Source organism: Dromaius novaehollandiae, chromosome 2 (assembly GCF_036370855.1).
Source record: "Dromaius novaehollandiae isolate bDroNov1 chromosome 2, bDroNov1.hap1, whole genome shotgun sequence".
NCBI classification, from domain to species: domain Eukaryota; kingdom Metazoa; phylum Chordata; class Aves; order Casuariiformes; family Dromaiidae; genus Dromaius; species Dromaius novaehollandiae.
The window spans coordinates 13,900,587-13,916,288 of NC_088099.1; the positions used below are offsets into that span (position 1 = coordinate 13,900,587).

General features: G+C 38.9%; 1 long non-coding RNA gene across 1 annotated transcript; it reads left to right on the forward strand.

Moving 5' to 3' along the window:
- The first annotated feature begins 678 nt into the window (after positions 1–678).
- Positions 679–12,882, forward strand: LOC135327428 (uncharacterized). Its single transcript, XR_010387542.1, has 4 exons — positions 679–753; positions 11,966–12,264; positions 12,577–12,691; positions 12,822–12,882. It is a non-coding gene; the product is annotated as an uncharacterized LOC135327428 (long non-coding RNA).
- The last annotated feature ends 2,820 nt before the right edge of the window (positions 12,883–15,702 follow it).

Sequence of the window (15,702 nt, forward strand, 5' to 3'; positions counted from 1 at the left end):
CTGTTTTTGAAACCTTGGCTGAGGTTTTTATTCCAGCTGTGGCAAATTTCAAATTCAGTCAGTCCTGTGATGGATTTTGCCTTGCAGGGACAAGTCAGAGAGGGAGGGGCAGACTCTCATATGGCAAAGATAATACGGCATTTCTCTTGCATTGCATATGACTGACTCAACCCATCTCACAAGATGGGCCAGTCCAACAGAAAATGCTTTCATTTGGCTTTGTAGATAAGCTGGACTGCAGCTGAATTTTCTTATACACCTTTAAAGTCACGACCTTCCTGGCTTTTCCCTTTTCCTTATAACCATATATTCTTTCTTTGTTTATATCATTTTTGACTCTGGTAATGTTTCCCATATTTTATTTTCCCTATGTAGATTGGAAGCAGCCTTGTAATTACTTTATGGTAGTTTGTTTCATCCAGCTGGTCCACGTTTTAGAGGAAAGCATTTCCTGGGCTCAGGGTTCTCCTACCGCACCAGAAGAAAGCCTGGGCTTCTGCTCCTGCACCCCTGGCAAAGGCCTATGAACCTGTCTTGCACGTTTCTCAGCTACTGCGCAAGGTCTCAGTATTTACTTGATTTATTTTTTAGCTCACAGAAGGCAGTATTGTGGCCTGAAGCCATCACTAGGGTGCTGGGACTCTGAGAGGAGAAGCTGCTCCCTGTATGCAGCACTGTGCATGGGGGGCTGGCAGCTGCCCGTCCCCGCGAGCTGCACGCTTCCCCGTGGCTGCCGAGCCCCGCGTCACACAGGTAGGACAGCGGATCTCCTCTTATCCTCCTCCCACCAGGCCACTCCGTGGGTGCTTTGGGTCCGCACTTCTCAAAAAAATCTTCTCACCGCATGTGAAAACCTGATTCATTGACCTTCTGTGGGGAAACAAGTCTGCTGGTAACTAGGCAAAGTTCCTTAGTAAGATTTGGAGCCTGATTTCAGGGCTATACATACGCATTTTTCAACTCGTAAAGCCAATTGATCTGGAAGTCTCGGAAACCTGATAAACTGAAGTTACATCCCTCATTTTTGCTGCTGGATCTATTTTCCTCCTAGTATCTGCTGTACACTCTATAACGTTCTTTCCACAAAATAAAGGAGACATTTAAGACATAATTATATTAGCTCATTACATTCTTAGCCTTTTATTCTTTAATTTTGGTGCTAATAACCACTAAAATTTATATCTCTCCTGCAAAACACTGTGCCTTTGGGGACTGGTATGGTTTGTATGCAGATCATCTCAAAATCATAGTAAGCAGACTGCATACTGCCTGTTAGGTAAAGTCTAATGAGCAGCGTTATTTTTAGAAGCAGAACTATATCCTTTGATTTCTATTGTATTTTTTTATTGCTGGAATAATTTTTGTTTGTCTTGTGCTCTGCAGCTGCATATCAAGCTGAATGCTTTGGGGATTTGTCTATTCTCTGCAACAAAGCCTAATATGCCTTCCTGGTCAGTATGTGACTGCACCTGGATCATCTACTGCATCTCTAATGTCTGTAGCAGATATTTCCTGTTTGGGGATTTTTTCCATTGTTCTCTGCTTTGAACTGCACTTGCCTTCTTTAGGCAAGATGTTTAAATGATCGAGGCGTGAGACACCCATTTCTGCATAGTGACCCATGACATGCTGCTCCTCTACTGTATGTCATGTACAAACCTGGAGGCTTACAGGAGCCTTATATCCTATGTTTGAATCTTATTTTTAAACACAATTTGCATCAGTGCCACCAAATTACTTTTTAAATACATGAAGTTAAAATGATACAAACCCTTGGTGGATCCAGTTAAATTATTTTATAATGATTTCTTCTTGATTTTCTTTAATTAATTAATTACACATAAGTGTGATTACAAGTGCCATGGAGTAATTGCTGTCTCTTCCTATGTGTTTGTAGAGAACCTAAAACAATGAAGCCCAGTCTTACGAATAGTAATAAATTCCAGGAAAAAGATTGAGTTCTGAATTTTAACATGCAATATGTTACTTATCTTTTCTCCTGACTACAGAGAATATAAATATATTAATAAAGCAAAACAGCATATACAGTTATGTACAGCATACTAAGTTAAAACCCCAAACTGAAAAACAGAAGGGCTTAGAATTCAAAGCTGTGGATATTGTCTGTCTCACTTAATGTTCACTTAGTAAATAAGAATGCATAAAATACTAGAGAATAATCTTGTTGTGATGTTAAATATTAAAATCTGTTTGGAGTCGCTCTTACTAGCTCTTGTTAAGACTAAAAGAGGAGGAAATGGATAAAATATGATAAAATAGTTGTGAGAAGAAAAATGCTGGTGGTAATAATCCAGGAAGAAAGTCTTTAGCTGGTGAAAAAGTCAGAATTAAAAAGGAATAATGTAGCTACATATAGATGTGATAAGTTGAAACCAAAAAGAAAATTAAGTTTCTCTAGATATAATCACACAAGCTGAATTCTGACAGAGGTATGTGAGATATTGAGAAGATATAATGAATTATGAGTGGCCAGGACTAAAGTATTGCATTTCTCCAAAAATGGAATTCTCTTTAGTGCAGAGGTAAAAATGCTGTAAGAGCCAGGATCTGAGTCATGCTTTTTTTTTCCCCCCCGTCCTAGGATTTTTTCTCTCCCAGCTGTCAGGGGCTTAACTGAGATATACTTGTGTGAGGAGAGATAAAAGTGGCAACATCTAGTATTCTTAAAAGTGCTTCATGCAGCTGACTCTGCCACACTTTGCTTAATTTATGAATCTTGACATAGTTGGGAAAAATGAAAGAATGGAGTTGTTGTGTTCGTTCAGGCTAGAGACACCTATAAAAACATTTGGCTGGTAAACTGCTGCACTTTCTGATTAGCTACGTTATAGTTCAATAAAGTGGAGAGAAAATACACAGATAAATGATCGCATGGAAGATTTTTAAGACAGTTTTGTAGTCTGTTAGCAGTCCACTAAAAGCAAAAAAAAATATCCCAAGCTGAACATCTGTATACATACAGTTACCAGTGTTTTTTTTAATTTCCTTTGATCTAGACACAAAGAAAATCATCAGAGAGGTGGGGGAAGGAAACTAGGAATGAAATTTGTTCCCAGTCTACATATTTTGCTCAAAAGCCAAACAGAACCAATGAATGATGAACGTTTTTCAGGCTACTTGATCTTTGTGGCCATTTACTGTTAGAACTGACACTATCAATCTGTTTCAAGTTTCAAATGCCCTTTTTTCTTAGTAAAAAGCAAATTCCATTTGCCTCTAGGAAACATAAATAACTATAATCAAACTGGTATGGTTTAGAGTATATTACCTCTTTTTAAATAGCATAACACATGAAGTGTATATCAGGTCCTGTGCAAATGGCAGTCACTGGTTTCACCGGGGTCCATGAGGCTGTTATGAGCACTTAGCTTTGTGCTAAGCAAAGTGTTTTCTGCTTCACAATATGCTTAGCTTTGCCTGCCCTGGGGAGCAGATGCATATGAGGTAATTGTGTTATTTTATTAGGTCATATTAATCACAGGTAAACACACCACACTTCAAGATTTCAGACTTTTCCATGCCGTCTGTTGGCACAGCACAAGGAATGCCCTCTTCTTTGTGAAAGACAGAGTGACCCACATTTCAGACCTCACTTGCAGCACCTCTCTGGCTGGTAAAGCAAAACACAACTAAGAGAAAAACATCCATATAGTTGCCTCCTGCAGAAATTTATTGTTAAATTGATGTGAAAAATACAGGAGGAAGGTGGTCACCAAATTGCCAGTATAATTATAGGCCTTTGCAGTTTGCAGTTCAATCAAATGGTAACTTTGACCATATATATTTTCATTCATCTCTATCCCTTATGCTCTGCAGTGCTACGATCTCCACCAGAGCGATTGCACAGAGAGCAGGGCAGGGAGAGCGGGAAAGCTGGAGGGAGCACAGACGATCTGGGCACAGTGAGCAACAGCTGTGTCTGCACGGATTATCCCTTCTCACTTGGGCATGCCATGGTCTTAAGTACACGTCTATAGATTTTGTTTCCCCATTAGCTTTCTGTCAGAGTCTCATTTTTACAGTGCCGCAGCACCTGAGGTGCTGCATGTTACATAGTGGTCAGGTACTGGAGAGGTGGGACCCTGTTTATCACGTGACGTGACGGGTTTATGGTGTAACACAGCATCCGGGGAGGATGTGCTTTCCAAACCAGATGCCTATTGCCTACGACACTAACCCACAAAAGCAGGAATTGAAAGCACCATCCTGCAGAAGCGTGAGGTGGGTGCCCAAAGAGTGACCCACAGCCATAATATGTGAAACCTGACATGTCGATACTCTCTTGTGTGTTTATCTAATATTGGGCCTGTTTTCTTAGGCTGAGCATGGTAGTTTGGTTTTGCTGGTACACACACATGTTTCATGTACAGGGATGCATGAAGCCTTTGGCTTGTGGAGCCTAACCACACCCTGGTACACAGAGAGCAGCGGAAACATGAGTGTAAGTGGCTTAGTCACGAACCAGCTAAGGTAGGCATCAGATGTTCTGGCCCACTGCAGAGACACATGCTTCTGACAACATTTGGCTGGTGCAGACCATCAGTTCTCAAAGACTAGTTTTTCACAACAAAACTGAGCTAGCTGAGGCATTGGCTAAGGAAACGTTTCCAGGCACACCTTGAATATACAGCCCCGGTGACATAACTAACAGCATCGATAGCGTTTACAGGCGCTGCACAGTAAACAAGTTCTGACACTGTAAAGCGTGAAATGTATGTGTCAAGTTTATTATGATTCTCTTGCCTCAAGCTGATTAGTGCAAATTAATATTTCACACTAATCAGCATGAGCAGTTAGCACACAATTTGGATTTACGGATTTCAGCTGATTGCATTAAAAATGTATTTAGGCTATTTTTGCATTGTGCAAATAGAGCAAAAAAATCTGCATAGCTTTTGGTTAGGGTTTTTTGAATTAATTCTACAGTGTTAATGTTACCCTTCTTATAGTAATACGCTGTTGACATAGTAGTGGCTTTATGGATAGCCAATGCTTATAACATCTGTGGTTCATATTGAATGAAAAATTCACATCTTGCTTTAGAAATTGTTATAGTCCATGACTAGCCAAATTTTGACTGCTTTTTTTTTTTTGTATATTTTAAGCATACTCTAAAAACACGCAAATGAACAATAGGTAGCCAGAAATATGGTCCTGAAACTATTTAAGAAATTGACTTCTTAGGTAAAATAGTTATTCTGGATATTATGAAGATAAAACAGTATTTGCATTTAGCTGGATTAAACACAAAGCTTACATCCATTTTCTGCTGTGAAGAAGAAACAAGGATAACTATTTGCCACACTAAAAGCTAAATGCAAACCCTACCTCTTTGCCCAGGCTTTCCCACAACAGCACACTTATTCTCACAGACCTTTACAAACAACTGAACAAATCCTCATCCAGATGTCCCCATCAATTTCTGGGAACATCACTCTTGTTTCTGGGAAAGTTGCTAAGGAAGTTCTGACTCCTATGGAAGCTGGCTCAGGTGCAACACTTTCAGAACTTAATTTAGCTCATAGCTCTTGCAGTTGTCTAGAAAATCTTTGCAACATTGATTTCAAGCACCAATTGGATGGCACAGGAACTGTTAGATCAATTTTTTAGATACTGTATTGGATTTAGAACAAGAAGACATCTGAGCACTTTGCACTAATTACACACCCACACACCCACACACACACTTCTAAATTAGGAACTAACTTTTGCAAATGTGACTCAACATTTATTTGGACCAGTCTCCCATCCTTACTACTGCAAATTATGTCTCTGTAGCAGGGGAATATATCATCTTCTGTAGAAGCTCTGGCCTGCACTGACTCTTCTTTCCTTATTTTCTTCTCTCCTTGACATTATCTGAACTTCTTGGGATTAGTGGAGCAGCTCTGGTTTCGTAATGGTATAACTAAGGTATATATATAAGGTATAACTAAGAACTGGACCTGAATCTCAGTCAATGTGCTGACACACATTGATCTCCCATTGTTTGGAGTGCGACTTCTGAATTTGGTAGTGTTTCTGAGATACCCTCAGAGAACCAAGACTTCTGAGGTTTGTCTAAGAACAGTATCTCCATAGGCCATAAAAAACATGCTCTGCATGGGTGTTTTTAAATCCAGACATGAAACCTTTCTTCTTTGATTTGGCTGTTGGTTATGAGAGCCACTTCTTAATGTCTTCTTGCTGGAGTACAAAAACCTCAAGACAATAAGCAGAGGATTATATGAAAGAACTATTGTAGTCCTATTTCTTCAGACAAATAAAAGATGTCTGTATTAGGCTGGTTGGATGCCAACCCAGAATACTGCAGGGCTCCTCCCCAAATGCGGAAAGCTATTGTATGCTGAGAAATGGCCCTGAGCTGTTTGCATCTCAGTAAGAGGTCTGCTTTGTACCATAAAAATCAAATAAGTATATTTCATTACCTAATAGTTATTCATAATGCACATCCTACCATTATCATTTAAATAAGGTTTCTTTGATTTTCTTATTTGCTGATCCAAATCCACCATTGCCATTCCCTCTGATTTGCTTAGTAATGCATATAGAAAATTATGCAATTAGGCATGTCAGCACAAAGAACTCGTAATGTTCTTACAAATACTATAATTGCAGCCAATTTGTCAACAAATGACAAATTTAATAAGAGAAGTGCTCACATCATATGGAATGTCCACACACTCCTTTAATAAACACTGCTTGAAAAATTTACTGCAGCGGCAAGATGTTTTAGGGCTTTAGCATGAGGAGGAGAAAAGTTCACCCATAACTGAAAACATATGTCCAGAAGAAAGAACCCAGCCCTCCACACTGCCAAGTCTCATTACTGATTTAAGTTTAGGCAAGTACATATAGTGCAGTCTGTTAAACCTGGAAACCTGACCTCATACATGGCAAGCAAACCTAATTAAAGGTGCTTAAGCTGAAGCCATGACAGAGTGTGCGACAGGATTGCACACTTCCATTACAAGTGTGGGCCTTTTCTTCTGCGCGAGGGCATACTCAAGGAAAGGCAGCACAGAGCTTGGCCCATGGTTCAGGTCTCAGAAGTTTTGGCAGAGGTGTACATCTGATGGGTGGGACCTGTCTCATGAGCTGCTACTGCAACAGTGCCGCAACTATACGGACACTGCAGGGAGCTGAGGAAAATTCTCCTGCTACAGAAGTGTAAGGTTGACATAAGAGTTATAAAACTAAGCCTTTTGGAAAGACAGCAAAAGGAGGTATTCTAGTTCCTTGGGATATGGTCAAATGTATTGGTTACTGCAGAGGCAGCTTTCCTTTTTGCCCCAAAATTATTTTCCAGGCCTGAAATGATGGGGCATAAAAACTACTCTTTCCTTTCCTACCTGGGAGAATAAAAATCGTTCAATTTCTGCAATTTTACTCTTCAGTCCCTACTATGTGTGAAGACTCCTCAGTCCGTACGGCATCACCCTGTATGGTCTATTGCCTGCTGGCTCTCCTCTGGATCCAAGCAGATGTAATCCTATTTGTGTCTTTTAATGGATTGCTGACCTCTGTGCAGCTTTCATACTCCTTTGAAATGTCCCTGTGCTTAGTTTGTGTGTGTCAGTGAACTAGTGACAAAACACTTTCCTCTGCATCATGGGTTCCCCTCCGCATTTGGGAAAGTCTGATGGAGACTGCTGTGGAGAGCTTTTCATTCAGCTTTTGGCTGAAGGCTTCCTATTTCATAGCTTGATGAAGTGATCCAGATGTGCTGGATCGCTAGTAGGCCCAGCCGGGGCTAAAATGGCAGGCGTGCAGAGCATTGTCCTATACAGTAAAACTTCCTATTTAGAAAATCAGACTTAAAGCTTTCAACAGAGACTAGGGAGCTAGACACCCAGCTCCTTTTGCTTTTCCTGGGACTGCAACACCTATCTTCCTTATATACTTTGAAAATACTAGTATAATTTATTTGTCTCTAATTTGTTCATTGAGTTTTCTGTTACAGCAGAGTAAAAACAACTTACAAAAGAGAAGTGTGAAGTATGAAGTTCATATGTTTCCAAACAGAAGGAAAAAGATAATAGTGAATTAAAGCTTTAAATAGAAGACAGCAAATGATTAATTAGTTTCTAGTAAATAGCAATACAACTGATGAACAGTTAAAATGATAGTAGAATAAAAATGTAGGTATGAAGTGTTTTTTCATATTTAACCTTAGCACAGGTAAAGTAAAAAAGGTTAAACTGTATTGATTAATCATCCCCCCCCCCCCTTTTTTTTAGCAAATGGGATAAAAGAATCTCAAACCCAGTAAGATTCCTCATCGTTCCCTGGACTGTGTTGGTGGCTTATCTCAAGTGATGGAGTCCTTGGGGTATCCTTCAGAGAAGAATATCCTTCAGAATAGTTCAGAGGACTATTTGAGAGTTTTCTAGTTTTAAAAACATGATAATGTGTCTTTTGGATGTTGAGAAAGCTGCACTGTGCTGTAAAACTCATTCTGTGTTTATCCATCCCCATATAATCAAATAAGCAAAAAGAAAACATTGTGGAACCCTCGGTGTTTCTGCATTGCTGTGGATTCTGGCAGACCCGGGTGGTTACAGCAGAAAGGGGCACTGGAATCTTTAAATAAAATCACTTTGGTTGTGGTCGTGACATGGATATCATCCAGATGGTGGCCCAGAATTAATGTGATGACTCCCAGACATAAAAGCCTACTCTGCATCCTGTGTTCATTCATTTCAACAGCATCATCCTGAAAGGTCAGGTTGACAAATAAGTATGTCACATGTACTACCATTGTACATAAATCCTTTCAAATACACTTTCTGCAAATACATGAGTTTTACTTTTTTTCATATAGAAACATGAATGTCATGTTTATGCCTACTCTTCCAAGTGTCATCAGAAATAATTTAAAAGCAGATGTATTTAATTGCCATGTGTTCATTTCTGGGTGCAAAATCTGCATGGAAAAAGAGGTAAACATGTGGCAGGTCTGGATATGTATCCTATTAATGTATGTAGAAAACAAGAGTCACGTATATAAAGCTCTAGTCTGAACGCTTATGAGTGATTGATTCAAGGCAGAGGAGGTTCAGAGGTGTCAGTGTCAAAAGACGCACACTTTTATAAGTTTAAAATGGAAGAGAAACAAATCTCTAAACAGAGATGCCGATAAACAGTGTATGACTTGTCCCAACTAACAATTGCCCATTGCAAGCAAGTCACGCTCAAACTATAGAATTAACTCAAGCAATATTGAATCTCTGACTTCTGATTTATTCATCACTTCCTGCAAATCAGAAGCCTTAGAAAAATTTGTAAATGAATTCTGTACCTTGGGACATCCAAAATCACTAAACACTTGAAAAATCATGACTTAATTGAATAAATTCAGAAACAACTTTATACATGGGAAAAATCAATCAAAGGAGGAATACTTATTGAAGGAAAAAGTCAAATTATTAGTAAGTGTACAGTTCAGTTTCAGCCATTGGAATTACCTCTATCCCAAGAAAGATAGAAAAGTATGAATACAAATAATGTACAGTGATCAACTGTACATTTGAGTTTTTTTTCTGTTGTAAAGTCCCATATTCTGGAAGCAAGTAGTATGAGTTAATTTGTGCTTTAAAAGTGTGCTTTGAGCTCTCCTGTTCATAGGAAGCATGAAAACTGTGGAAAACATGGCCTAAGTGCACTCCAAAAAGACAGAAGTATTTGTAAACCTTATGATGTTGAAAAGCCTCAGTCATGATTTCTGAAGCTTTGGTGTAATTCTTAGTTAGGGGTTTTTTTTCTTTTTTCATTTTTAGATATATATGAATTGTCTCGTTGGCTTATTAATGTTAATCTTCTCAGCTAAATTTAGCCATCTGCAAGTTAATCCACAGCTAGTAAAACTGTTGAGGGAAACTATTAACCCCCCCATATTTTTGATGTGTCTCTTAGGGTTGTGTGAATTAGTTTCTGGAAGCACCTCTCTCTCTCTCTGCACTGACTATAGTGTGAACTCATATAACCATTTAGCTAGCTGATATGAATAAAATGAACTGAACATAGGCCAACATTTGCTGTAGGCTTATAGATATTTTTTACCAAGAGGCCTTCTGGAGTTGTTTAACAATCATAGATTATAAAAATTGTTGTAAATATGATTCAGTTTATATAAAAATACGTAGGTGAGTATATATATATTCACACACATACTCTTTCTCTGAAGAAAAAAGATTGCATATTGTATATTTATGAGCATGTGTGTGCAGTAGTTAGTGTTCTATCTATTATATATTATCACTGCAAAATCAGTTCCAAGACATAATTTGAATTACCGAATATTTTATCTTCCTCTCTCTCCTCTTCCCCCCTCCATCTCATTTTACTTCTATGACATGTCGATCTCTCTAGATTTTAACAGTGCTAGTTATGACTAAGTGGATACATGAAGGAAAAGCATCATCACCTCTCTCCTTACAAATACACAGTATTCAATGTTAGTTCAAATGTAATAAAAAAATAAGTTGAGTAGAATATGTACCCATGAATAGGAAACATTTTTTGTGATAGCAAAATTGTATTTTGAGGGTACATTGTTCTGTTTTCTCTGTTCATTATGTACATAGCATTTTTTATTAAAATTATCATGAAAAAGTGTGAGGCAAGATAAAAAGTCCACTTAAAATGTATTTATATATTGGCTGTGCAGTGAGCAGAAGGTACAGCCTCATAGCAGTAGGAAAGAACTAATATTTAATATCTTTAAGGGAGTAGAAGTAAAGAGAAGACAAAACAGGTGTGAAGATATTTGCTTTTTGAAAACAGCTCTGGTATAATGTTATTAGGTGCATAATGTTCTGGCCGTATTATTTGATGCCCCAAGAACTGCTCCCTCTCTTTTTAATAACTGCAGTGCTCAGCATCTCTGAAATCCTGTCTATGGGAAGCCTCATGGCAAACCTATTGAAACCAACTGACGGAGTGAAGGCACAGACCTTGATTAACATAAGAGATTCGGTACTCAATTCTGAAAGTACCTGAAACCCCCATTGACATCTGAATATTGTTAGAATAATATATCCCTGAAAAAAAAAAAAAATCAAGGGCAGTAAAAATAATGAATGTCTTCTAGTTTTCCATGAGAATAATCTCAGACTAGAGAACAAAGATTTGTTTATGAAAACAGAAGTCTTCTTCCAGCTTTTGCCAAATAAATCTGATTTTCTTGATTTTGTTTTTGTTTATTTATATAAAATAAAGGTGTTATACACACAGTCAAGTATATTCTGCAATGTAGATATCCTTCACTTTTCACACAAGGAAAGGTTCAGGTTTTGATTCTATGAGGTGGAGTAGTTTCTCATACTGTGGAGGGGATTCCTCTGACCAAATGTAGACTTCCACAGTGAAGACATCAATTTTTAGGCTACTCACATTAGGCTTCCTTCATTGTGACAGGGAAAAAAAACCCAGGTACGTTAATGGCTTGATAAACGTTAGTTAGATGTCTGTAATGCAGGTGACTCATACCCCAAAATGCCGTTGCTCACCATCTATAACAAAAGAGTGCCTAACATGACTGCCAAGATGGAGATGCCTAAGATTAGCTTAGATGAATGACATCCGTTGTGAAGAAACTTGATTCTCTGATACTGGAAAGTGGAGTACCTTGTGCCTTCATTCTTCATGCTCTTTGTTCCCTGAGCTACTTGCTTCTCTTTCCAATCCTTGCTGAAGAGAACTGAGGGTTCAATGATTTCATCCACCTGAGGGTGCAATGATTTCATCTACTATCCTCCTGTTTCTAAAATTTACTTCACTGAGAAACTGATGTCCGAAGTAATGAGATACTCGTATTAGAGAGCTCCAAAGATCTATGGATGAACAAGGCACAAATTTAAATTTAATATTAAGGTAAGCCTTGATATGACCTCTCAGACTTTCAGACATTTCATCCCACTTCACCGATTCATCCCACCCGCAGATAAGAGTTGCTCTGTGGAGGTGCCTGCATCTGTTTCCACTGAGTGCCGGTTGAGCGGAGACCTTGGATTTCACCACCTTAAGACTGGTGAGACGAGCTTCTTGGCCAGTCATCTTCACGTCAGTAAAGGTGAAGAAATCATTCCAAAGCAGAGTTCATCCTCCCTGCCCACCAGATCCTCTCTCAAATGAGGAGATATGGAGGGAGGGCTCCCTCCCACCACAGGGGCAGGTGGAACAGAGGACAAGCAAGCAGCCGTGGAGACCACTTATTTCCAGAAGGCAGCACCTTGCTTCTAGGTATGGAGAGCCTTGGTTTAATTCCTCATCATTTAACTGAGATACCTCCTACCTCTCTGTATTCTCTCAGGTTAATAGAGATGGGCAAGAAGTGATGCTGTATAATGGTGGTGTTGTTCAGTCACAGGTTATTTGGTGAATGTAAAAGGTTGTGTTGATGTTAAAGGACATCTCCCAGAAAATGTACTCATTAGTAGTTTCTATCACAGCTGTAGCTGCTTTAAAGGAACAGAAATCACTCTCTCTTCCTTCTACCAAATGACGGAAGTTAGTCACTATAAACAGGAATATGAATGGTTTCTTTTTTTCCAGTTCCACCAATACCTATGGGGAGTCTTAGACTACGGATGCTTGAAGAATTCAGTATTGTTCCAAAAGATATATGAACTGAATCTCCTAATTCTTTGCTGAACAAACCAGAAACCAGGTAATAAAAAAAAAAAAAATCAGAACTTCATACTTTTCTTGTAAGTTATAGCTGGTCTTACCTCAGGTCTTTCTTAGTGAGTTATGCTTCACTCTGTTTTACTTGCTACTCTTATTTCACTGTTTTTCAGATGTGTTCTTCAAACATTCTGATGATACATTTTTCCAGCAAGGATGTATACATAAAAAATTAAAAAATATATTTTAAAGCAAGCAGTATACAACAGTGGGGGAAAGCTAAAACTGAAAACATATACATGGATATTTGTAACCCTGACTGAAAAGAGCTATGTATAATATGACGTGACTTCAGTGCTCAATACAAAACAGCAAGATGAAATTTTGATTCTCATATCTTAGTGAAGATTCTCCAGGACAAGAATTACTTAGACACATGGTAAATACTTTTCAGTCATGAAAAACGTCATGAAAACTGTCATAATAAATCAATTTTTTTAAAAAAAGAAAAACAGTCTTTATTCATACAATAATATTTTTCCTCTATCATTTTTGCTGGTCTGGAAGTGAGCCAGTACCAATGCCTACAGAAGTCATTGAGAAATTTTCCAGGCAAGTGGGATTTACAGAGACTAGGTGTCTAACTCAGACAATATTCATTTTTATACCCCTAATTATCATTTACAACCTGGCTCTATGCTCATCAGATGGAACTGCTTCTGAAGTCAAAATTTGTACTTATTTTCGGTGGATGCAGGATGTGATCCAGAAGGATGATTACCTTGTGATTTACAGTCATGAGCTATATGTTGTATAGAAATAATCATGAAGAAATGCCATTATGTGTGAGGATATTCCTTTTAGTTCAGTATGTCTAAAGGAGCATATGTGCTGCCTTATTCATTCTTAGCAGCAAGGTCATTTCCCGAAGGACATGGAACAAAAAAATTGATCTACAAACAGCTCTTATAGCAGTTACTAAATATCTAGCCTTGAAAATCACTTCTAAAAGCAGAGGATGTATTGTGTTATTGCATATTGTATTTTCATCTTTCACTACCAGAGTCAATATTTCCACCACCATCAGTCAAAGAAGTGCGCTGAGTCCAGCTGTGTACATTCAATCGAATAAAAGATATTCAGGTGTTACTAGGAGATCCATTATCTGTGTTGGAGCTTTTGTCTAGGGAAAAATAATAGGGAAAAAATCACAGTTAATTAGGAAATTTAATACTAGAAGGTTTAGGGATTTCAAATGTTTTAATGTTTCAAATGTTTTTTAAGGACAGATTCTGCCACCACCAAGCAAGTGGAAACCTGGACTGAAAACACAGACTCCCCATGTGGTAACTGTGACTACAACTGGGTGGACATTTGCTTGGCTGTAGAACAGAAGGAAAGGGATAGGCAGGAATTAAACTGTAAGGTGAGGAACTGAAATTTGAAGCAAGTGGAACTTGAACATAAAGGAGAATTTAGAAAAAAACTTACCTAAAAATGTGGAGATAGAAGCAGAGTGAAATCTTATGGAAGTAGATTTTTCCTGAATATTAGAGGAACAAGCAGATAAACTGAAGTAAAATCAGCCACTCCGTGTGTTTGCGTGAGTAAGTGTATGCGAGGGGAGGACTTTTCACTGTTCTAGAGAAAAAATGTCTCTAATTTAGTGGGAAATGTTCCATAACCACAGCTCCAAATGCTTTCATTTTCTATCTAGAGGCCACACGAATCCAAAATCTAGCTGCGGAAAAAGGTGTCTAGTTTGTGCTTTATGCTTCCTATAATCCCTACAGTGACAGACTCTGCCTCCTAATGTATCATGACCACATGTTCCTTGTGCTGTTTTTTATCCTCAAAAAATAGTAAAATGTATGATGTAGTAGGAGAGATTTGGCCCAGATTAAAAGCTCAAGTTATGGAACAAACTGGTCATTACTCATATGAACTCCGTGTTCCACGACGAGTCAGAGATCTGTATAAAGCAGAAAAGATTCAGTCTCCAGGCCTTTCTGACAAACAGACGTTTGGGTTTTTATCTAAAAGTGTTGGTTTGGGGCATGTTGCCAAAAACCCCAAATATTTTCCATGAAGGGGGAAAAAATGAAACAAAACATTCTTTTTCTTTCAACAGTTGTAACATCAGGTACAGCAGCAAGACAGAGAGGCCTCCGTCAGCAAATTGGCTGGGTTTGTGAGCACTGGCCCTGACCCTGGCTGCACGAGCTTATGCAGCCATGTGGAGGATTTATGCTTTTCCAAGGAAACTGTGGGTGATGCTCCTGCTATTCTTTGTGACTTTACCACAATGTCTCATGATATTTTGTTTTTTTACTTATTGACCTAGCAACCAGAGAGGCATATAAGAACCTGATCTTTTTTTTCCCCTTTTCTTTTTAAGGGAGTTTCCAGCCTTAGTGGCTCTTGAAAAAAACCTGGAAGCAGTGAAATGGGAATGAAGAATCAGAATGCAAAGAAGTTCAAAACTTATTATTTTTAAATCTTTTAATTTTTATACCAGTCTTATGATACCAGGGTTCTCATTTTTGAATGCTTCGGATTACCAGGGAGGATTATTCCTCTTTGTTTAATAACTGGAGAATATTAAAATGTTATTACAGCTCAGTTTCCAACAATATATTTGATTGAAAGTAAAAGGTGAAGCAATGCAGCTGGAATCCATTTCACCCAGCAACAGGGTCCACTTTTCTCGCTCTGTGCTCGACTGTGCATTTTCCTTTGTAGCACGTAAATCACAGAGTGGCCTGGAGGCAAACATGATGCTGATGGAAAGACCAAACCCACCAGCGCCTCATCGCGTAGCCGCAAGCAGAGAGGTGCTTGTGGCTCAGGTGGGGTTAAAGCCAAAGCCTGGTTTCGTACGAGCTGCTGTGCCAGGCGGAGGGTCCTGCCCTGCCTGGGAGAGCCCCGAGCTGTGCCCAGCGCTGCCTCTGCATCGGCTTCCAGGCGCGTGGGCTCTCATTTCCAGTGTGCTCCTGCCACTGGTCTGCCCACGGCGAGCCCACAGCTCAGTTCTCTCCAAACTTCACTGCAAAA